Source organism: Sminthopsis crassicaudata, chromosome 3 (genome assembly GCF_048593235.1).
Source record: "Sminthopsis crassicaudata isolate SCR6 chromosome 3, ASM4859323v1, whole genome shotgun sequence".
NCBI lineage: Eukaryota > Metazoa > Chordata > Mammalia > Dasyuromorphia > Dasyuridae > Sminthopsis > Sminthopsis crassicaudata.
Genome location: NC_133619.1, coordinates 553,854,647 through 553,878,081, shown reverse-complemented (window position 1 = coordinate 553,878,081; position 23,435 = coordinate 553,854,647). Strand labels below are relative to the sequence as shown.

The following is a 23,435-nucleotide window of genomic DNA, read 5'->3' as shown; positions in this document are numbered from 1 at the left end:
TATTTTGTAGATTAGAGAAACTGAAAGAACAGTTAGCTAATTTACTTGAGGACACACAGCTAATAAAAGAACTGAAACATAGCTTCATTCCTAATTTTTCACATCCAACCATGACACCTTGGTGCTCCATGAAGTAACTTTCTGGCCTATAACCAAATTCTAAAATCCTAATGAACTCGCTACCTTCCAAGACAGTTCTAACTATTAAAAAAACTTCTTTATTTTAAGATACTGTCTTATAATTTCTGCTTTTTGTTCTGGTTCTGCTCTCCAGAGAAATGTGAGCTTGTTCTTACCTATTTTTCAGATATGATAAGTGGTCAGATAAATGAATCATTGAGTGAAATGATGAATGAATGATTGAAAAGGCACCAATTATATATAATATAACATATAATATATATTATATGTATATATAATATAGTTACTATATACTGAGCAGGAGCAATTAAGTAGTGCATCTTGCTGATGTCCAGCTTCATACATTTACTGCCTGTGTGACCCTGAATAAATCACTAAATCCCATTTGATTCAGTGTCCTCATCTCTAAAATAACCTGGAGAAGGAAATAGAAACTACTCCAATATATGCCAAGAAAACTCCAAATAGGGTCAGGAAAAAATAGATTTGACTGAACTGAATTGCAAGCATGGTGTGAAGCATTGGGTATTTAAATAGAAAAACAATAAAGTTTTTTATCTCACATTCTAGAGCTGACATTCTAATAGAAGTGGGTGGGATAAAGACTTGAGGTGCAAGTTATATGTAAAGGTTCTTATTTCTAATATTGGATCATTTGATGGTACCAAGAATCTTAGGGACAAAAGGGAGAACCTTTTGGAGAGTCTTAAGTAACAGTGACTGCTGACTGCAGAAGTAATTGCCGTGTTGTATCTCCACAGGGGTTGATTTCCAGGATGATGGCTGCAGGGGTTAGACAGAAAGTGGTATTGGTGGACGAGGGTGGAAGTGAAAGAGCAATGTTCCCCTATGTGGGGCTCTTGAGCAGCTGCTTATGATGGTGGCAGTGGTAGTGCAGCAGATTGCTCTCCAGTGGTAGTGCAAGGGCTTGAGCTGGATCCTGGACTAATAATCTCAAGCTTCTTAGAATCCTCCAAAGGATCTGCATCAATGAAGGAAAGCTCTGAATTGAGAAATCCCAGCACCATACACCAATAAAATAATATTCCCTATCCCCACTCCCCACAAAATAAGTGGACTGACATATAAGACATCTGACTGCAAGAAGTCTAGTAGTTATTTCATTCTTCATTACAAGAGTATCCAAAACTCTTTTATTCAACAGCATGGATGACTACAAAGTAGGTCAATCCTTGACTCTGATTAATGATATGAAAGCCCTTCCTTCCTGTGAAACAAAATTGGCCTCTCAGATGGCCTTAATTCATTCTAGGCAGTCACATTTTCTGCCCAGCATCTCTCCTCCTGTCTGCTTGGACATATTTGTTAAGCACTTATTTTGTTCAGATCTATACTAGGCACTGTGAATATCAAGACATAAACAAAGAAGTTCTTACCTCCAAGGTGCTTACATTCAATGAGGAAATGTATGTAGAACTTTTAGTGTTTCTATTATATTGTATTTATTATAAAATATTTTACATTTATTATCTTATTTCATTTTCCCAATAACTCTGATATTACTAATCCTATTTTAGAGATGAAGAAATTGAGATTTAAAGAAATAAAATTGTTAAGTCATAGTGACATGATCAGGAAGATTAAGAACCATGATTCTAACCTTCATATTTAGGGGAAAATCACTGAATTATAGAAGGACAGTCTTGGAAGGAATCTTAAATTTATCTAATCTGTCCCCATTGATGCCTCCATTTTACAGAAGAAAAATTACAGGAAAAAATATAGAGGAGAAAGACTATGCCCAAGTTTATGTAATATCACGAGTTACTTAGAAAATAAGAACAATTGGATTTTTTATACTTGTGCCCTCTCCTATTAAATTAGAATAATTAAAGATTAACTATATCATGCATGAATTTTTAAAATTTACAGATTGATTTTCTATCAGATTTATAAAACTATGCTTCAGTTATAATAATATTTTATACTTACATAATACTTTGGGGCTATAATGTGTTTTCATGTATGTTACCTCATTTGGTTTTCACAAAATATTCTTCATTTTCAAAATGGCTCCCACTAATAACTATTTTATGCATAAAAGAAGGGTAGGACTAATGGGAAAGGCCCTCAGCTTCATTAAATGGGACAGGCATTTATCTCCCATTTTATAAATAAAGCAACTGAGGCATAGGAATATTCAACATGGTCTAAGGTCATGCAGAAAATGCATGGCAGAATTAGAGCATAATGCAAGTTTTCTTAATCCAAATGTGGCATTCTTTCCCCTAAACTATGCCTTTCTATTATTTAAAGTTGCAGTTGATAAATTAGCTTCTATATTTATGAACTAAAAATACAGCTGTTTCTCTGACACATGACTAGGGGGCACTCATTAATTTCCTTGAATGCTATTCTTTCCTTTTTTTCCACTAGCACCCCTGAATGATTTGTTGGTCCCCACTTTTGTTTCTTTGCCATCATCTCTCTTCTCTAGCCATAAAAACCTACTATCTGCTATTAAACAGGACAAAGATATATGCATAAAAAAACTTTCTTCACTAATTTAAACCTTCCTTTAAACCAATAGACTTTGAAGATGGAAGACATCCTTAAGGTCATGTGGACCTCTTAGCTTTCTCCTCTATTAAAGGAAGCAGATTACTAAATGAGCTGCACAGAACTTTCTATCTCAACATTCTATGATCCCATAATCTTCTTTAGCTCTAACCTTCTACTACAGCCTCAGATAAGTAATTAAAACAACCCAGATCAGGAACCATCAAAGCCAGTTGAGCAAAACTTGAGAGATAACAAGGCTGTAAAGCAGGTTGTTATTGATTAGGAAATTGAGATCCAAAAGGAAAAAAAAAAAAAACTTGTCTACAATCAAAGAGAGAAAACAAAGCTAGAAATTGAAGCCAGGTCTTCTGATCCCAAATCTTGACCCTACATCATGCTATTCTTTGAAAAAGCATATTCCCCTTGTAAGCTGTTCTTTGAAGGGTTTATGCACTACAATAAGATAAATTAAGGGGGAATTTTACAAGTTGACCTTGAGCTTTCTAATAAATCCTATTCCTATATACCCTAGATGGAACCAGGCCTTACTTTTAGTTCCTTGTTCCTTCCTGATTGAATTCTCTCTATTAAGTCTTATCTCCTTGACATTTTCTTAGTTCCATGCTCTCCTGCTAAGAGAATGCGTAGTAAGGTTATTTAACTTCTAAATAGTCCAGAATCTATCTTCATCAATTCTTGGCTTTTTGTGAGGGACCCAGAGCCTCCATAACGTGCTCCATACTATGTCCTTTCTTGCCACCTTTCTTGGTAAGTCTTTTTACTGCTTTTATCAATGGGATATTACAGATTCAGTCTATATTTGGGGGCATCTCTGTCTCTTTTTCTGTTGTTCTCCCTTCCCTCTCTTTCTCAATCATTTTCCATCACCTTCTTTTCTCTTTCTCTCTTTCCTGCTTAGGACACTTAAAACAATTGGAGTATAATGGTGGGTATGTCCTTATTAGTAAGAATTTCTATTCCACATGTGCTCTCTGACAACCACACCCCTCTATCTTTTTTAATTGACTAAACTAACCAATCGGCAAGTTCTCTGCTTGTTGGGCTTTTGTTTGTTTATTTTTTTAAAGCAATTGGATTAACTGTCTAGCTCAGGGTAACAGATTAGTTAGTATCTGTAAACTCAGGTCTTCTAACTCCAGAGCAGGTCCACTATACATAATCAGCAAGCATTTGTTAAGGACCTACTATGTGCCAGTTATTATGCCATGGGCAGGAATAAATATGGAAAGTGGGAAACATTACCTACTTTCCCAAAAACTCCCCTCATGGAAAATGGACGTTAACTACTTGCACCAGCCTTAAAGTCAGTGCCTCCAGTTTTAACTTTTCCTTTTCGTGTAGTTTAAAGAGTATGTGACTTGGAGATAGGAGCCTAGCTTTAAATCCCAGCTTTGGTACTTAGCTATGTGACCATACATAAACTGTTTTATTCATCTCTGCCTATTTCCTTACCTGTGAAATGAGGATAACAATATTTAGGCAACCACATTGTGTTGTCATGACCACTAAAGAAATGCATACCATTATTTTATTATTAATTTGTTTATAGCTTTTTATTTCTTCAAATACATGTAAAGATAATTTTCATCATTCACCTTTGCAAAACCTTATGTTCCAAATTTTTCTCCTTCCCTCCCCAACCTAGACATCAAACAATCCATTATAAATTAAGCATATGCAACTCTTCTAAATATATTTCCACATTCAGCATACTGTGCAAGAAAATTTTATTATTATTAATATTATTATTGTTTCCTCATTCCTTTCCCTATCCCTTCAATTCTTTACTAAAACCCAGCCTTATATAAAAGAATAATTTCCTTCAACAGATACTACATGTCAGCAAAGTATTTCCTCCAACAAATAACAGCAGGGCCTGACTTGACAACTTCATAAATAATGTCTTGAAAAACAAGAATTCATATAATAGTGGTTAAAAAAAAAAAAAAAAAAACTTTCAGGAGCAATTTAGTCAGGAAAGATAAACTCCCTGATTGTCTTCTTGCAGCTAAAATGTAGACTGAAACATTGATCACAGCAGGCTTCAATGATAGGATTGACTGTAATCTACATAATGCTTTGCTTATATGTTAGACATTTAGAATGAGGTTTACAGCTAATGAAATGCTTCTTACCCAGCTCAATTTTTTAAATTATTAAATTCAAAGATAAGAGAAGCTGATATTTAAAAAACATGCATCAACTTACTTATTACTTATTGAGGCTGAAGATTCAAATGTTCATTGTTACTTTTCTAACAATGGGAAGGGTCCAAAGAGCCTAGCAAGTTGTTTTTTCAATCATTTTTCAATCATGTCCATCCCTTTGTAACCCCATTTGGGGGTTTCTTGCCAAAGATACTTCAGTGGTTTGCCATTACCTTCTCCAGCTCATTTTAAAGATGAGGAAACTGAGGCAAAAAAGGATTAAGTGGTTTTTTTTCCAGGATCACACAGCTAAGAAATGTCCAAAGCCGGATTTGAACTCAGGAAAATGAATTGAAATGAATATTTTCAGTTGTTTTGGTGATTATTAATTACAAGAATGTGTTTGAGCAGCACCTTAAGAAGGCAAATGGCTCTAAACCAGCTTGAATTAATATTCTTAATTTGGGAAGTGATTTCTTCCCAATATCCTCTCATAAATAAATAGGATTACAGAAATTAATCACTAGGCTTTTGGAATGTAATCTGATGTCTTTGAGGCAGGTCTGGGCAGCTGTCCTGACATAGTTTTATTTATTTATTTATTTATTTTTTGCTGAGTTGCAACGACTTTTCAAAATCCTTTCTTACACCAAAACCGTATTCCAAACAGGTGTCTTCTGTCCTAGGTCTCATAAACACTCAAGCAAGTATTTCTTTTGGAAGATTCTGTTAGCAATTTTAAATTTAAAAATTAGTTTTTACAGAGAGAACTGCTATTATGCCCTTTCCATGATGCAATAGAATCATAGAAATAATAGATTTAGTGCTGGAAAGGAAATCATTGAGTCTACCCAGATCTATTTTACAGATGAGGAAACTGAGTACCAGGAGGTCAGATGGATATGACCTTGTTGGAATCAGAATCCATTGCTGGAGATGGAGTGAAGAATGAAGAACACTACTAGGAGATTACTTATGCAACAGTTAGGGATACCATTTTTTTTTTTTACAAGTAGATTGATTACAGGTAGAACCCAAGATTCTGTAAATGGAGAGAATAAATGAAACCTTTGGAAATTCTTGCTATTAATTCATGAGCACTGGGATTGGAATTTGAGGACAGGAATTTGAATTCTAAATCCAGCAATTTGTAGCCATGTGAGTCTCTCCAATTTTCATACTCTTTAATTCTTATCACCCTGTAAAGTAATGGTTTGGTAATTGTGATATGGGACTTGTTCCAAATCTGGGACCCTGATACTAGTTGATTCAGGTCTTTGTATTCCCAGTACCTGGCACAGTGCCTACTACATAGCAGGTGCCTCCCAAATGCCTGTTAAGTTAATTAAAATAAAGAATAAATTAATTTTATGGTTTCAAGATGTCTAAATAAAGAGATCAAAGATCAGATTTGGAACTGTCACTTGGAGAACACACTGTAGCCTAGTTAGCTAGCCTAGACATCAAGAATGACATGGCTAATATCTGAATATGAAAGGCAATTTTTGCCAATTTTGTATGATTCCCACCTGCTCAGATATTCAGGTTTTGATATATTTGGGAATAGAAACAACAAGTTTGATTAGTCTCCAAGCCTATATACATATCCTTTACCCACGATAGGTTAAAACCTTCTTAGGGTGTGTTTATAAGGAGATAGGCATTCAATCAATAAACATTTATTTAGCTCTAACTCAGTATCAAGTATCAAGTTAATCACTGGAGCTAGAAAGAAAGGCAAGATTTAGATAATACCTGCCTTCAGGGAGCTCACAATACAATGAGGAAGACAGCATGGAAACAATTATGTTTAAAGCAGCTATGTACAGGATAATTTGGAAATAACAGAGTGAAAGCCCTAGAATTAAGGGGGTTCAAGAAAGGCTTCTTGTAAAAGTGGGATTTTAGTTAAAATTTGAAGGACATCTAGAGAGCCAGGAGGTGAAAATGAGAAGGGAAAATATTCTAGGCATGGGGTGAGGGGGTGGCGGCGAGGGGAATGAGGAAGGACATTCTAATCATGAGGGAGATGAAGGAGAGTATTCTAGGCATGGATGACAGCTAGACAAAATTAGCCAGTATCAAGAGTTTGATGGAGCAACTAGGCTTTTGCTCACTTAAGGAAAAACTTCGTGGGGGGGAAAAAGAATTTTCTCTCAGCTGCCTTCTAAAAAGGGCCTTTTGTTGTTAATAGCACAGTGGATAGAATGCTAGGCGTGGAATCAGGAAGATCAAAATTTAAATCCAGTCTTAGACACTTAGTTATGTGATCCTGAGCCTAAACCTCTGCCTCAGTTTCCTCAATTGTAAAAGGGGGATGATGATTATAGCATATAAGAGGTGTAAGAATTAAATGAAATAATTATAAAGCACTTAGCACAGTGCCTGGCACATAATAAACATTATATAAATGTTTTATTATTACTTATTATTATTTATAATCTATACTCTTAATATATTATTGCTATTATTATTAAAGTATTGTTATACTTAACACAGCTTCTGGCACATAGTGGTTGCCATATAAATTCCCTTACCTTCTGTTTCTTTTCGACAACCCATAGACTCTCCCACCAGCAACAAGGCACAATAAGATGGTCTCTTCTCCCATGGAAGCCCCACTTAGGTCTCCTCTTTGTGACTTTTTTGTCTTTTTCAAGAATGTTTTTGAAAAAATAAACAGTTAGCATTTGTACAAAGCTTTACAAGTACCTAGAATTGTGAGCCAGAACTTTGATTATGTCTGTTTTGATAAATGTAAATTGTATCTCTACTGGAAATAAAGACTGGTAATAGGTAACTTTATATTTGTCCATGTTTAAAGCTCTTCAGAAACAGACCCATCAACTTCACTTGAGCTTCATTGCCTCTTATCCAGAAGTCTCTGGTAGGCAGCTGGCCATAAAGTCACTAGACACTTTTTGTTAAATTCCTCATATTCCCTGCCCTACTTCTTTCTATGAAAAAGTGAAACATGGAAACTGAGCTGGGTTTTCTTTTTTGCACTGTGTGCAAAGGGAATAGAAAGATAGAAAGGGAAAGGTATAAACTTAACTGGAGTGACGGGAATCAGAGGAGGAAGGATGATTTTATTAAAAAGTGCTACTAGGTAATGGGCATGAAATGCCCATTTGCACACTCTGTCAGATGAGTGATCATGGAGTAGTCTGTTTATGCTTAATTGTTTTGTTTTTTTTCTTCTGTTATGAGAGGAGGCTCACTTCCCACTATGGGGGAAATGAAGGGAATATATCCAGAAATGAATATGATGTAAAAATAAAGGGATCCAAAGATATATTCTAGTATTATAGAACTAGAAAGGACCTGACATCCCCCTCCCCCATTTTTACAGATGAGGAAACTGAGATGATTTAAAGCCCAGGGTGATTTAAGTGACTTGTCCCAGTTCACATAGGGAATAAGCACTGATATTGTATTTAAAGAGAAATAGATATAGAATCAGAAAGAGAAGGAGACATAGAGGGAAGGAAGGATGGAAGAAAAGGAGACAGAGAAAAAGAAAAAGAGATAGAGAAGCAGAAAGGGAGTTACAAAGAGATAAGACTGAAGAAAGAAGGAAAGAAGGCAAATATGCACAGAGATTGTTGAGTGGGGAGGGAGAGGATTATCCTCTGAAATGGAGTAAAAGAATCAAAGAGGGGAAAGGGAAAGAGAAAACACAGATAATATGACTGTTATTTTTAGGGATGTGAAAACTTGTCATAAGGAAGACACACTAGATGCTCCCTTTTCGGGGAAAGTGGAGAGAGGATGTTTTTTCAGGACTAAGTTGCATTATATGGTCTTTGAGATCCCGCCCCCCACTCCTGAGATTCTCTAAATAAGCACCATCTAGTCTTTCTAACTCTCCATGTTCCATCAGCTTCCTTTCATGTATTGCCTTCTTTTTAGATTGTAACCTCCTTGAAGGCAGGCTTTATTTTTCTTTTTTAATAACCTAGAATTTACCATAGTCCCTGACATATAATATCATATGTTACATATATGCATTATATATTAGTATTAATATATGTTAATATATTATTATATATGTTACATATAATGTTATTGAATTAACTTGAATTGCTATAATCTTACCATTCCTTGACAGCATAAAAATTTAAATGGTGGTGATGAAGGCAAAGGAGCCTGGTGCAGAGCTGTCTTAATCCCAGTTTCTGATAAGCCTGTCCCTTTCAGAGGGAGGAACATGTTCAGTCAACTGTTAAAAGGACAATGGAAATTACACTGCTGAGTGCAACAAACCTATCACTCTTCTGAGGAAACTGAGCTCAAATTTACCTCTCCAGTATTTTTGACCTTGCTTTTAGCGTGTTGCCAGCCCCAATTCCACCTATTGACTTCAGCCTTCCTGTCAGAGATTGACATTTCTTGACCTCTCCTTCAGCTGTATCTGTCTTGCCAGCCCTCCTGGTTTTGACTGGGGCTCTGCTTTTGACCTTCCCTTTGATTTGACACCTCAGTAGGGGTTTCTGGCACCCCATCATTAACCTGCCTCTGGCTACAGCCTAATGAAAGAAGCAGATGTGGAAGGTATGTTGTACCCCTTCCTGGATCTTTTTGACTTGTAGCAATCAACATCTGCATATGGAAAGGATATTTTTTTTTCAATAAGAGGTGAACTTATTCTAATCTATCCCACTGTCTCCCCAGTCCCTCATTAAATTAGTAAACTGAGGTTAATGGTGAGTTTAGAGGATACAGAACAGAACAAAGTTAACTGACTCATATGACAGGTGAATTTGTAATCCTGGATTAGTAGCACTTTGCCCTGAGTTAACCAGTACTTACTCTCATTCCCTCATAATGATAATTACCATTTATATAACATTTAAGTTTTACAAAACACTTTACATTTCATCCTCACAACAGCCCTTGGAGGTTGGTGCTATTATTATCTCTATTTTATGAATGAAGAAATTGAGATCTGCAGAGAGGAAGGACACAGGCATTTATTAAGCACCAATAGGTATGCCAGACACTGTGTTTATGTGATGTATACAAAGTTTGAGAGACATAATTTCTGGGAAATTAATTATTTTATTAATTATGACTAGCAGATAATTAATGAAATGATTAATTACCCAGAAATTATCTCTTGAACTTTTATATGTCACACTAAGCACTTTATACTTTACAAATATCAGTTCATTTGATCTTCATAACCATCATGAAAGGTAGGTGCTATTATTTTCCCCACTTCACAGATGAAGAAACTAAGGTAAACTGAGGCTAAATGAGTTAGTTAGCCCAAGATTACATAGCTGGTCAATGTCTGAGGCCCAATTTGAATTCAGAGCATCCTGACTTCCACGTTCAGCACTCTACTACACCAACTAGCCGCCATATTCTTTCATTGATTCAATATACATTTAGATGCCATATATATTTTTGGGACTATACTAAATGGTAAGTGATTTGTAAGACAAGAGTTAACACACTGTGAAAAATTGTACTCGGGGTGTAACCAACAGCACCGGGAAGAATACCAACATTGTTAAAAACATAAAATCTCTTGAGTTATTGAAGTCAACTAGAATCTCCAGTTTTTCCTGATAGCAAGTCATGCCTCTGTGTTATATGAGAGAATCTAATTTTTTAAAATGCAAGTATAAAATTTTATATTTTTCCCTATTAAATATATCTTGTTATATTTAGCCCAATGCCCTATTCTGTCAAATATCTTTTTGGATTATAAAGTGCCTATGTCAAAAATTTCTCTTATTTTTGTATTACCTGCAAATATGCATATTATTTACATCTTCAGCTGAGTCAGGTAAGGAAATATTTTCTTTTGTATCCTTAGCAACTAACAGAGTGCTTAAAATGTAGTAGAGATTTACTAAAGGAGAGTTAACTGATTGAATGTTAAGCAGCATACAGGCAAGTATGGATCCCTGCAGTACTCCAATAGAGACTTCTTCTCTAATGAACAAGGAACTAATAGGTTCTACTCTTTTAATTAAGTCATCCAACTAGTTAAAATTTACTTAAATGTGCTGTTTCTCTCCTTCAGTAATGTTTGGCTTTATGTGATCCCATGGATTTTGGTCTATGGGGTTTTCTTGACAAAGTTACTGAAATTATTTGCCATTTCCTTCTCCAGTATACTTTCATTTTACAGATGAGGAACTGAGACAAGTGCCTCGACCAGGGTCCCACAGCTAGTAATTGTCTGAGGCTGTATTTGAACTCAGATCTTCCTAACTCCAAGCTTGATCCTCTATTCACTGTGCCACCTAGCTACCTATACTTCATTGTTCTAAAATCTATCAAACAGCTTTTTAGATTTTTCACAAAAAATATTACAAAAGACTGTATAAAATGTTTTACCAAAACCTAGATAACATGTGTACATTTATGCGTAACTCCATGGCTTCCTAGTGCTGTGCTGTATGAGCAAAGCAGAATTGAATTAATCCAAAGGAAACGTGAGATGCACAAAATTAGAGAAGCCACCCCAAAATGTAAATAAGGACTATTTGTGTCTAACTTATGGCAAAGAATTCTGAGCTTGTTAATTGGTGTGATCAGCCACAGTTGGACACATTGTAACTTGATTATAACATAGTAATGTCATTTTGGTCCTCTTCAAGGACAAAGGACAATAACCAATCAACCAGCAACTGCCAATATATAAATATTTCATTGATATTTAAAAAATAAAAAGCTCCAATTTTAATTGAATCAATAATTCATTTTCCCATGCAGATCTCCATGCCTTAGTAGATAGGTTTCATTGGTATCATAGCCAAAGGAAAATCCATCACTTCTTACCCTCATTTGAGCTCTAATCTTGCATCATCAAATACCTGCCAGACTTGTCACCTGAATATTCCATAAACACGTTAAATTTTCAGCTATTCCAAACTGAACACATAATCTTTTCTCTCTTATTTCATACTTTTTTTCCTCAGGGAATTTTTCTATTTTTCTATTTTTTTTTACTGCATTATCCTTTAGCCACTCAGATTAATAATAAATAATAATTACTAGTAAGATGATGCTAACACTATTCTTGACTCTTTAATCCTCCTCACTATCTATCTAATTAGATGGTAGGTTTTATTGATTCCACCTATATTCCATCTCTCTTTCTCCTAGAATGCCCACTACTACCTCGGGCCCTCATCAGCTTTTGCAAACTACTAAATAGTGTCCTAATTAATCATCCTGTTCCCAGTCTCTCTTATTTCCAATCTATTTAGTACAACTGCCAACATAATCTTCTTAAAGCAAAAATCTGACTGTTTTGGTCCACTACAGCTTCCTATTATTTATAATATAAAAATGCCAGTTCTTATTTGGCATTAAAAGCCCTTCATAATCTAGGTTGTCCACCTTTTCAGACTTATTTCACATTATCTCTCTTCATTATTATCCTCTCAGTCATTATTACATGCAAACTGACATAGTCACTATTCTCCAAACTAAATATGGTATTCCCTCACTGCTATATAGGATGTAAAATTTCCTCTTGCCAATAATTTATTCCCATTTTGTTTTTTTCTTCTTGAAATCCTTAGCTTCCTTCAAGGTTTAATTCAGGTATCATTTTCTACAACAAGCCTATCTTTCTGCTTGTTTGCTTTTTTAGGTAGCTAAGATGGAGTTCCGAACCTAGTGTAAGGAAGAGCTGAGTTCTATTCTGACTTCAGACACTTACTAGCTGTGTAATTCTGAGCAAATCACTTGACCTCACTTTTCTCAATTGTAAAAATAATAGCATCCACCTCTTTGAGTTGGTATGAAGATCTGATGAGATGATATTTGTAAGATACTTACTTAGCACTATGTCTGACACATAGTAGATATTATATAAGTAGCTATTGTTATTGTTGCTGTTATTATTATTATCATCTGAACTCTCTACCTTCTCACATCACCTGGTATTTCTACATCTATTTACTGCATTTCTCAGTTGGTTTGAAGCCACTTGAAGCATTCCAAGCACCTAGTAGCACATAATATTCAGTTATGCATGATAATTACACTGAATTTGTGACCAGCCTTTTGATGATGAGCCTTTTTACATGGATCTGTGGCTGATTTGTTTTGATTGGTTAGTTACAGAGCACAAAGTTAGGTAACCCCTTCTCTCTAGCCAATGCCAAACATCTTGCTCCAGGAACTATAATAAAATCAATACTCACACTGCTTTTGAAAAAAAGCATGTCATTCAATTCGCCCAAGGCTCTTCCACCAACTCTGAGACTAACTACTCCAAAATACCATTCTCTCACCCTCCCAATATAAATTGTCTCTTCTTATTTGAATATAAACTCCTGGAGGGCAGAAACTTCCAATGACCGATCAATAGTAAGCATTTACTAATCATCTTTCATTTATTCATCCATCCATCTATCCATTCACTAATGATACTAATTCTCAGATTATAGATTCACAGTCTGTCACTGGCTCATACTCAGTCTTTCTACATTATTAGTCCTTGTCATAGCTTGGCTTTACCAGCAATAGCCTTTGATAGATCTGGGTCTTCTCCAACTCATATTGAGACATCCAAGGAAAACTTTAATGGAGGTATTCAACCAACAGAAATGTTGTTGTTGTTTTAAGCAGATAAGCCCTTTAAATGATTTTCTTTCTCTCTGTTGTCACCACTTTGCTCTCCAAATACCATTTCTCATAATGGAAATGTTGATGGAGAGAACAAAAATCAATTAACCAGGCAGAGAAAGATGAGATGCTTTGCTGGGCATTGAACTTTCATGTCCATGGATTCCATTTGTTAAACAGTGATTTGATGAATGACACTAACATTTCTTCTTCCCTGAATCTATTTATACCTCTTCTTTCTTTTACGAGATCCTGACACTACATAAGCAGACATTAAAGTCCTTCACTTCAGTTTGAGATATCCTTTACTCTGGGTGAAGCATTCCAAAACAGAATGACACTTGGTCCCCAAAGCATTTCCTTGGTTTTTCTGAATAAAGTCTTCTTTTATCCTCTTTTTCCAACTCCAGAAACATCTTCTATCGAGGGCCTCAGACTTTATCTCTGTCCCCTGATTCATTTTTAAAACTATATTCTTCATGGTTTCATTCAAGAGATTAATTTGTATTCATGTGTCTTGGTCCCCTGGGCTAAGAGTTCTGGTACAATAGAAATTAAAATGAATTCACATTAGAAATTCAGCTCATAGCCTCGGGTCTGACTTTCAATAAGTATGTGAACATGGACAAGTCACTCAACTTTACTTTGCCTCTGTTTGCTCATCTACAACTTTGAGTTAATTTTGTAAAGATATTATTTCACAGGTGTATTATAAGGGAGATATTTTATAAGGCTCCAAGTATTAGGTAAATGTGAAATATCCTCCTAATAGTCCTATTATTTAGTGATTTCACACACACACACACACACACACACACACACACACACACACACACACACACATTTTGCATTGTAATAACAATTCTAATAATGAAAGGCATAGTAGATAGGTTGGGAAGACTCAAGTGCTATCCCTAAGGCAATCTCAATGTGCAACTATAAGAGGATTCTCTCTACAATGATAAAATCATGAGTTTAGACCAAAATAAGAAAGTATGATAATATATGAAATATTATTGTATTATTAGTTATTATTATTAGGCATAATCAGTTTTCAATCATGTCTGATTGTGATCCCATTTGGGGTTTTCTTGGCAAAGATACTGGAATAGTTTGCCATCTCCTTCTCCAGCTTATTTTACAGATGAAGAAACTGAGGCAGACAGGGTTAGTGACTTGCCATGGGTCACTTGACTTGTAAATATCTAAAGTCAGATTTGAACTCAGGGAGATGATGCTTCCTGACTCCAGACCCAGCATTCTATCCATTGCACTTATACTATTATTAATAACATTAACATATTAAATTAATTTTATGATAATAAGTGTTAACAATTTTGGCAGTAGTAATTATGGTGATGGATTCTAAGTAATAAAATAATAATACTATTATATTGATAATAGACTAAAGTCTAATGACATAATGTGATAATAATGTTATATTACTATATGTTTTATTATTTATAATAATATGAAGTAGCATATTTAGTGACTAGAAGGCTGACTTTAAAGTCAGAAAGACCTAGGTTGCAATTTAGATCCTACCTCTGACTCATGTTGATTCTGGATCCTTGAAGAGGCACTAAACTTCTCATAGCTCTTGGCATTTCCTTAAGATTAATAAATTGCAGAAAAGCTGCAGAAAAAGCATTAATATGTGGATTTTTCTTACCCGGGAATTCCTTATATTAATAAAATCACTGGCCTAGTTCCTATTCTTCTTATTAGATATTCATATTTGTATGCAATAAATAATATTATGAGAGTAAGCATACATGGAATATAGAAAGCTAAATTGAGAATGAATAAAACTTTATACGCAGTCTGTGTGAAAATCATCCCCTTATTTCTCAGTACCCCTAGGAAACTCTCTAAATTGCAGAGCTGGTATTGAACTGCATTGTAAAAAATGTTTCCTTGATTGAGTTTCCTAAGTTAATTAAAACATAGGTACAGGTTTTTCTCCATTCAAAATACTAATAATAACCTCAGAAAGGCACTTCAGCTCTCTAGGCTAGATCCTGAAAAACACTTACCTGACCATTCAATTCCTTTTCATTTAGAGTTATGTATTTATTTCTGGCTAAATTTTAATGGTCATTCTGCCTCATCTGTTGAATTAACAGATGAGAGATGATACTCTTATTTTGTTTGAGCTCATAAAATAATGCTCAACAGCTAATTATTTTCCTTTCTGGGACTGTAGATAACTTGAGACTACCACCCACAATATCTCAAATGCCACCATGCACAGATGCTCAGCAAATTGAGACAACCTCCATCTATGGAGAAGTAATTAGCTGGGATCTCATCGAAACTGAAACCATTTTCTTAAAATCTATTTTACCCTGAAACTATGGTCTTGTCCTTGTTCAATGACCTACATGAAAACAGCTCTTCAAATAAAACTGTTTTCTCCTGGCGAAAAAGTCCTGGACTTGACGTCAAAAAACTTGAACTTATCTAGACTTTGCCACTTATAAACTGTGTGACTTTAGGCCAGTCATTTTAACTCTCTAGGCCCCAGTTTCCAACCAATAAAATAGGAGTTTGGGGTTTGAAGACTGACAATCTCTTCTAGTTCTGACATTCTCTAATACTGAGAGAAATGCTTTACTTTAAGTTCAGTAGTTTGTGGGTCGTCTCTGCAATTAAATGGGTACTCTCTTGAAGACAGGGCCATTTTTTTAACCTTCCTTTAGGTTTATAGTAATATAGTACAAAATTATCACTATATATAATTAACAGTATATATAGAATAGAGAGAATATAATAAAGACTTAATAGTTACTTGTTGATTGACAATGACCTGAACAAGTAGAAACTGGCATTTAAGAAATAATTTCTTAAAAATAAAATTTAAAATGGAAAAATGATTAAAAACTCACATTAATAGAGTATTTTAAGTCAGCAAACCAGGTAATATAGGTTATTGCAGTATTTCAAGTATACCACCAGGGGGCATTTTCACTGGCTGTCCCCCATGCTTGGAATTATCTTCTTCCTCTATTTCCTGACTCTCTTGGCTTCCTTAGAGTCCCAGCTAAAATCCCACCTTCTATAGGAAAACTTTCCCATTCTCCCCTCAATTATAATACCTTCTTTCTGTTTTTATTTTCTATTTCTCCTATATAGAGTGTTTATGTGTGTGTGTATGTGTGTGCATGTGTATTATATAGAGTTTATATGTTGTCTCCCCCAGTAGATTCTGTGTTTCATAAAAAAGATAAGAAATACATATATCTCAATCACTTAGTACAGTACTTGGCAAACAGTAGATGGCTAATTAATTTTTTTTGACTGACTGATTCTCATAACAATATGCATTAATAGAAAGAATTTGGATTTATAGTTAGAGGACATTCAAGTCAGCCTCTCTGGGCTGAAGATGTTTCTTCATCTGTAAATGAGGGAAGGAGCCTAGAACAAAGTTTCTTAAATTGTTGTTCATGACCCCTGAGTGTGGAGGTCATGAAATTATGATTTTTTTAAATCAGTAAATGTTTGATTTGTACACTTATTTTTATGCCTATATGCCCAAGATTATATAAAAATTTCTTAGGTGAACAGGGAGATTTCTAAGATTTTTTCCATCTCTAAATCTATGATATCACCAATCCTTTAAGATAGAATCTATTATTCTTCTTTTACAGATAAAAACCCAAGGCTAAAAAAAAAAAATCACACATTTACTGTGGATAAGTCATTTAACACTAATTAACCTTAGTAATTTCATCTTTTAGTCAGGAATGAGTATTTGCAGGGTGATTCATAACTAGGTCTTTCTGACTCCAAGTATAGGGCTTCACCACAATGCCATGTTATAAACATATTTCTATGTAATCTAAGATATTAGCTGTCATGTGACAACTTTATTTATTGACTAAAATTGTCAAGTGAGTACGAATGTAGAGTACTTCTGCTGTTGTTCAGTAATTATTCGTGATCCTTTTAGGTTTTATTGGCAAAGATATTGGTGTGATTTGCCATTTCCTTCTCCAGATCATTTTTTTACATATGAGGAAATTGAAGGAGGCAAAGAGTTAAGTGACTTGCCTAGGATTACACAGCCAATCAGTATTGAATCTGGATTTAAAGTCATCTTCTGAACTCTAGGAAGGACTATCCCTTGAGTCAGAACAGAATGCTACTTTCCTTTTATTGATTTTTTTTTTAAGGGGGGTGGTGATGACTTTAAACCTATAATACCATTGCTGTAGGAATCTGTGGAGAAACTCCCACTGCTTATGCAGATTAGCCACTAATCTGTAAATTATAGTTTTAGACAACTGCCTGGGGCTCTGAGAGTTTAAATTGCTCTTTGGTCACCCAATTCTTATGGGAGAGAGGCAGGTCTTCCTGACTGCAAGGCTAGTCTTCTACTACACTGTGTATTGGTGCCACAGAAAACACTAAGCTGGTCGCTAGCCAATCAAAAGAGCCAATCAACTCCTAGGAAAGAGATTCCCCGCCTCTCTTAATACTAAGATTATAATGCTGGAAAATGCAGTTTTACACAAGGGCAGAAAGCTGTCCTAACTTGTCTGCTAAGGAACACTCTATGGCTCTAATGAGTGGTTCTAAACATGTGCGAATTAGAAATCTGCTGTTAAGAGAAAGTGTCTCCCTGCTTGTTTAAATGCAAACAACAAAACGTTTGTTTTAATTTAAAATTGTTTTTTTTTTTTGTTTTTTTTTTTCAGTTTCAAATTCCCTCATTCTACTCCAATTGTCCATACGTAGAGAGGGCGGGAAATGAAATCCTCATTATGCAATGAAGTCATACAAGACTTAGAATGTTTTGAAGATGAATTACTTTATAGTGTCTCTCATCACTTATGATCTTCCCTTGGGGAAATCTTAATGAATCCAGACCTCCTCCTTGCACATTCACGAACACACTCACAAACACTTACTCACTCAGTTCTACAGGATCCACTAGTGTAGGGAGAAGTTAAGCAGGATTTCTGACTTTAGGTAATTTTTTTTTTTTTCTGAACACCCAGAACTTATCCGTAATAAAGCATTGAGCAGTTGGGGTGTGTCCTTCATATTGCCAGGTTTTAAGTTTGCGCTGGGATGGAAGCTTCCTGCTCCTCGGTTTCGGTCATCATAGGATGTGGCTTTCTCTCTTAACTGATTTTTTTAAAGGGTCATGTTTTCCTTAGGCAGGCACTAAATGAAGCGGTGCTAAACATAGGCAGTTTCTTGCAGGAGGCAAAGTGCTGGAGATTGTTAGAATTGTTAAAAGCAGCAAATCTCGTTTCTCCTGGAATTTGGTTTTAAAGCCTTGGAGCAGTTTTAAATCAACTGTTGGAAGTTCTCTATTAGCAACAACGAAAAAAAAAAATTATAGGGCATTTTTGTAGATTCCTACGATCGGGAAAGAACTGGCCGGGCTGGTTTGGAGACACCAAGTGCAAAGTGATGTGGTTTATCTGACATTTTGACAGTGAACCTCCTTCTCTCGCCAGCTCGCCCTGGGAAGCTTAGGCTACAGGGTAGAGACACGTTCCCAGAAGTGCTAGAGAAGAGAATTGACCCACGCTGCGTTTTTTGCTGCTTTTGCTTCACTGCGGTTAACTGAGAAAAGGGTCACCTATTTCTTCTCCTGTGAGTCATTGGTTATCCCTGAGGCCAGCCTGATGGTGGTGGGTTTTGTTTTGTTGCTAAGTAATTTATTTCATTCAATAAGAATCATATTGGATGGTTTTTATTAAGTGAAATTCCAATCGGTTATTTTGATGCTATCTCAGTTCTCTAAAAGCTGTTGATATTTCGAAAGCTCTGACATTTCTCTTGTGTGGGTACTTCCTCCACTAATACAAACGGTAAGTCTTCCTTATGTGGAATCACTAGAGACCTCACAGGTGGATAGGAATTTACTGGTCATTTAGATGAAACTCCATATTTTACAGATAAGGAAAGGTAGATCTTGAGAAGTTAAAAGTAACTTCCCAAATGTCACAGAGGTAACTCAGCAACAATTCAAGCCAAATTCATTTTGTCCACTGTCTCACACTGTTTCTTCAAATCTCATCATGTTAAGTTCTTATAAGTACTTTCCATCTGGGAGACAAGGATGGGCAATGACTAAATAAATAATGTAAAAAAAAAAAAAAAAAGATTTACAAGGTAACTAGCCATCCCTCATAAAAGATATGCATCTTTTATAAAAGCATCTTGGTGTAATGAAAAGAACAATGGACTTGACTTGGGATGGGGACTTGAATATTACCTTGGATACAAGCTAATGAGACCTCAATAAATCACTTACCTTTCCTGAGCCCCAGTTACTTCATCTCCCTAGGAACAAAAATTCCTGTAATCCCTATATCCCTGGGCTGTGATGAAGTTAAAATGAGGTAATATATGAAAAATGTTATATAAATCTTAAAGACCTGTGTGAAAGGCAGCAATTATTATTGGGGCTGAAGTATTCTTTATCAGTTTTAGATTGTAATACATAATGTCTGAGATATGTAATGCCCTGATATTGGGCTATGTGGAGAGATTTAGCTTCTAGGAATAAGGACCAATATCCCATGTTCCTTGCTCTCATAAAACCTCATGTGTAGTAATGGTTTCCCTTCTGAGAATCATGATTTTAGTTCACTGAAAAGCTAGAAGAAACCAACCAGATGCATAATAAGCTTTGAGTCCATGTGTCGGATGCTTGTATGAAAGAAAGCCCTGGGGATGTCTAGAATAAAGAAGAAAAGACCCAGGGAGGACATGATAGCTATCTTCAAGTCTTTGAAGGGCTGCTATGTTAAAGAAAGTTTATATTTGTTATAATTGGTCTCAGAAGGCAAAATTGGGAAGTGAGTGAAAATTGCAGAGTCAAACCCAGGCTCAATTTGAAGAAAAATTTCCCAGCAGCTAAAGCTTTCAAAAACTATGATGGGATATATCATGAGGTCCTGAGTTCCCCTTATTTAGAGGCCTTTGAACTTAGGCTGGATGACCATTGTTTAATATGATAATACAGTTATCCCCCCATAATTTGGGGGTTATGGAGTGAGCATTCTTCAGATTTAGACAATCCATAAAAATTTTTGGCCCTCTCTCTGTACCAAAGAAGAAGTCTGATTTTATTTAATGAGGTGTTTACAGTACCTTATTATAAAATTTGGATTGATATTATATAATATTTCACATGTATTTTATACATTTCTGAGTTTCTAAACTTTTTATACATCATTTTAATGTGTTATCTGCAGCTTCCTCAAAATTCCCCTCCCCCAAATTCTCATTTAATTTGTTAAGCCAATCTATGATAATATTGAAACCTTGTTGGGGAAAGATAATATGTGGAGGAATAACTAAAAACTTTCAAGACTAGATTAGAGTAATTGACTGATGAACTTCCTTTCAGTTCTCCACATGAGATTCTGTAATCCTATGATAAATCTTTCTTAGAGAATCTCCCCAGCATGTTAGAAGTATTAGCAAACTATTTTATTGGCACCAATGGACTACCTCATGTGTTCTCCTAGTGTTTTTAAAGTAGAACTCGAAATCCAATGTCTGCTAGAATTTTTGTATTCATTTGGACTTTCATTGATGGCTGGAAGATGCTCAGCCATGACACCAAATTAAGGACTCATAAGAAGAGTCTTTATGTCATTAAGTGAATGTGGTTTAGCCACAGTATTAAGAAAGAGAAGGAAAGAATGTTAGCTTTTCTTGTTAAGTAGTTGTTTTACAAGGAAGGTATGTATCCTAGCCTAAATACACCCCTTTTTGGGGTGTGCACCTAACCATGTATTGTCTGAAAGAGTTCATTAATAAAATGTCATAGTAGAGATACCTTACAAGTTTCAGATTTCAGAAATGTAATGTTCATGAGGATGGCCCCTGGTAAGGGAGGGGTTATCAAAATAAGAACAGTATGAACTTTAAATGTGAAATTACTTCTGAGCTTAGCCATGAAGAAGAAAGAGGAGTTAGACATTGGTGGAATGGTCCTCATATCTTGTTATGATTTGAACCTAGTTACAGTTGAAGAACCAAACCCATTCCCTGAAACTGAAAACTGAAGATACAGTGGGGGAGGAGTCTGTGTTTAAGGCTGCTATCAAGGGTGTAGATAGCTTGACATTGGCCCTTTAAGTGTGGCTAAGAGAGAATGTTGAGCTCCGAGCTTCTTTAGATTGAACTGAGAGTTTTTCTGAGCACTTGCTAGGTCAGATGAAAACAAGAATGTGTTATTTCCTTTGTGTATGGTTTGTATTTATGTTTGTGTGTGTGAGATCTCCCCCACCAATCCCAGGGTAAAGCCCTTAAAGGATTTTTTGTTTTGTTTTTGTCTCTCTCCATCCTCCTTGATCTTAATGCTTTCCCTCTGAGACTGTCTCCAGTTTATCCTTGTATGTAGCTTGATTGTACATAGTTATTTGCATGTGGTCTCCTTCAGTAGGCTCCTTACATCAGGGACTGTCTTTTGCCTTTCTTTATATCTCCAGTGTTTAGCACAGTGCTTGCCACAGAGTAGGTACATAATAAATGCTTATTGACTGATCGGATCTGTCTACGATCTGTTTGATCCAATGTTAATCCTGCAAGCAGTTCAATGTGGAATGAAGAGGTTTGGAGATATGTTCTTATTCAGTAGTTCCAATCGTGAATGATTCATGATGATGTCATTTGGGGTTTTCTTGGCAAAGATATTGAAATGGTTTTCCTTTTCCTTCTCCAGCTATTGTACAGATGAGGAAACTGAGGTAAATAGAGTTAATTGAGTAGCTCAGGGCCACACAGTCACATATGAATTCAGGATTTCCTGACTCTAGATCCAGTGCTTTATCCACAGGTGCCATCTACCTCCTGCAGGGCTTATAGATTGGGATAGTTAGACTAATTTGAATATCTAAGAATGAAATCCCAGACTTCAAAGGAATTCCACCATCCCCAATGGATTTGACCCTCTGTTTACTCTTTACTGGTGTATCTGAACTAGCTACATTGATTCAGTTAGGCCTTTAGATATGTAGGCTTTACAGTGGTTAGATTGTTACTGTCCTTCAGCTAGGGAACTAGCATTTATTAATTCTTTTCTCCATGTCAGGATTTGTGCTTCTAAGTGCTACAGATAAAAAAAGAAAGATAAAAAACAGTCCTTATCCCTTAAGGAGCCATTAACAGCCTTCTGAAGGGACAACACTGATCTTCTAGGAACAATGTATTTCTATAAGTCAAAAACTGGGACCTAATGGTGACAGTGAAATAGATCAAAGCTGGACATCTTTTTTTCACCTTTCTTGTTCTGATAATAGCTAATAGCTATAGGAATAATGATGAGGATGAGGATGACGATGATGATCTTAGCTATTACTTTTGTAATGTATTAACATTTATAAAAATGATTTACAAATGTTATCTTACAAGGTAGTTAAAACTATTTTATTTGTGTGTTTTCCCTTTTATACCTAAAAAGGAAATTATTATCCCAGTTTTATAGATTAGGAAACTGAAGCATGGAGAAATTAATTGACTTGTTCAGGGTCACACAGCTATTAAATGTTTGAGGTCACATTTGAACTCAACACTTCCTGACTCAGGATCCAGTGCTCCATCCACCTAACACCTAGCTGTCTCTAAACTGTATTAGTGAGTTTGTGCTTGTGGCTTTTAGAGTATTCTGGCCTAAAACCTATAGTTGGAGAATTTTAGTAATTGTTTTTCTGATTCTTATAATCTCATTCTGATCTTATTTGATCTTAATTCTGACCTTAATTATCTTAAATTACAGAATCTGCATTAGACTTGGAAAGAGAAAACCCTAGATTTTAATCTTAACTCCAATACTTATTAGCTATCTAACTTTTGACAATCCATTTATTCCCTATGAGCCTCAGTTTATTCATCTGTAGAATGGAGATAATATTTATTCCATCTACCACACAAAACTGTTGTAAGGATAATTCTCTAATCTTAAAGAATATCAGTAATATTAATTGCTAATGTTGCTATAACTCTACTGGTGGACATCACAACCCACAC

General features: G+C 35.4%; 1 protein-coding gene across 28 annotated transcripts in view; it reads left to right on the top strand.

Moving 5' to 3' along the window:
* DLG2 (discs large MAGUK scaffold protein 2) overlaps positions 1-23,435 on the top strand; it is a 2,604,243-nt gene that overhangs the window by 2,236,688 nt on the left and 344,120 nt on the right. Inside the window, exon 1 of one of the 28 annotated variants that reach the window (XM_074304620.1) lies at positions 18,179-19,043. The exons of the other annotated variants lie outside the window; for them this stretch is intronic. The gene's annotated coding sequence lies outside the window, so the exon portion shown is untranslated. Of the gene's footprint in view, positions 1-18,178; positions 19,044-23,435 lie in introns of those variants that run through there. 28 annotated transcript variants of the gene reach the window in all.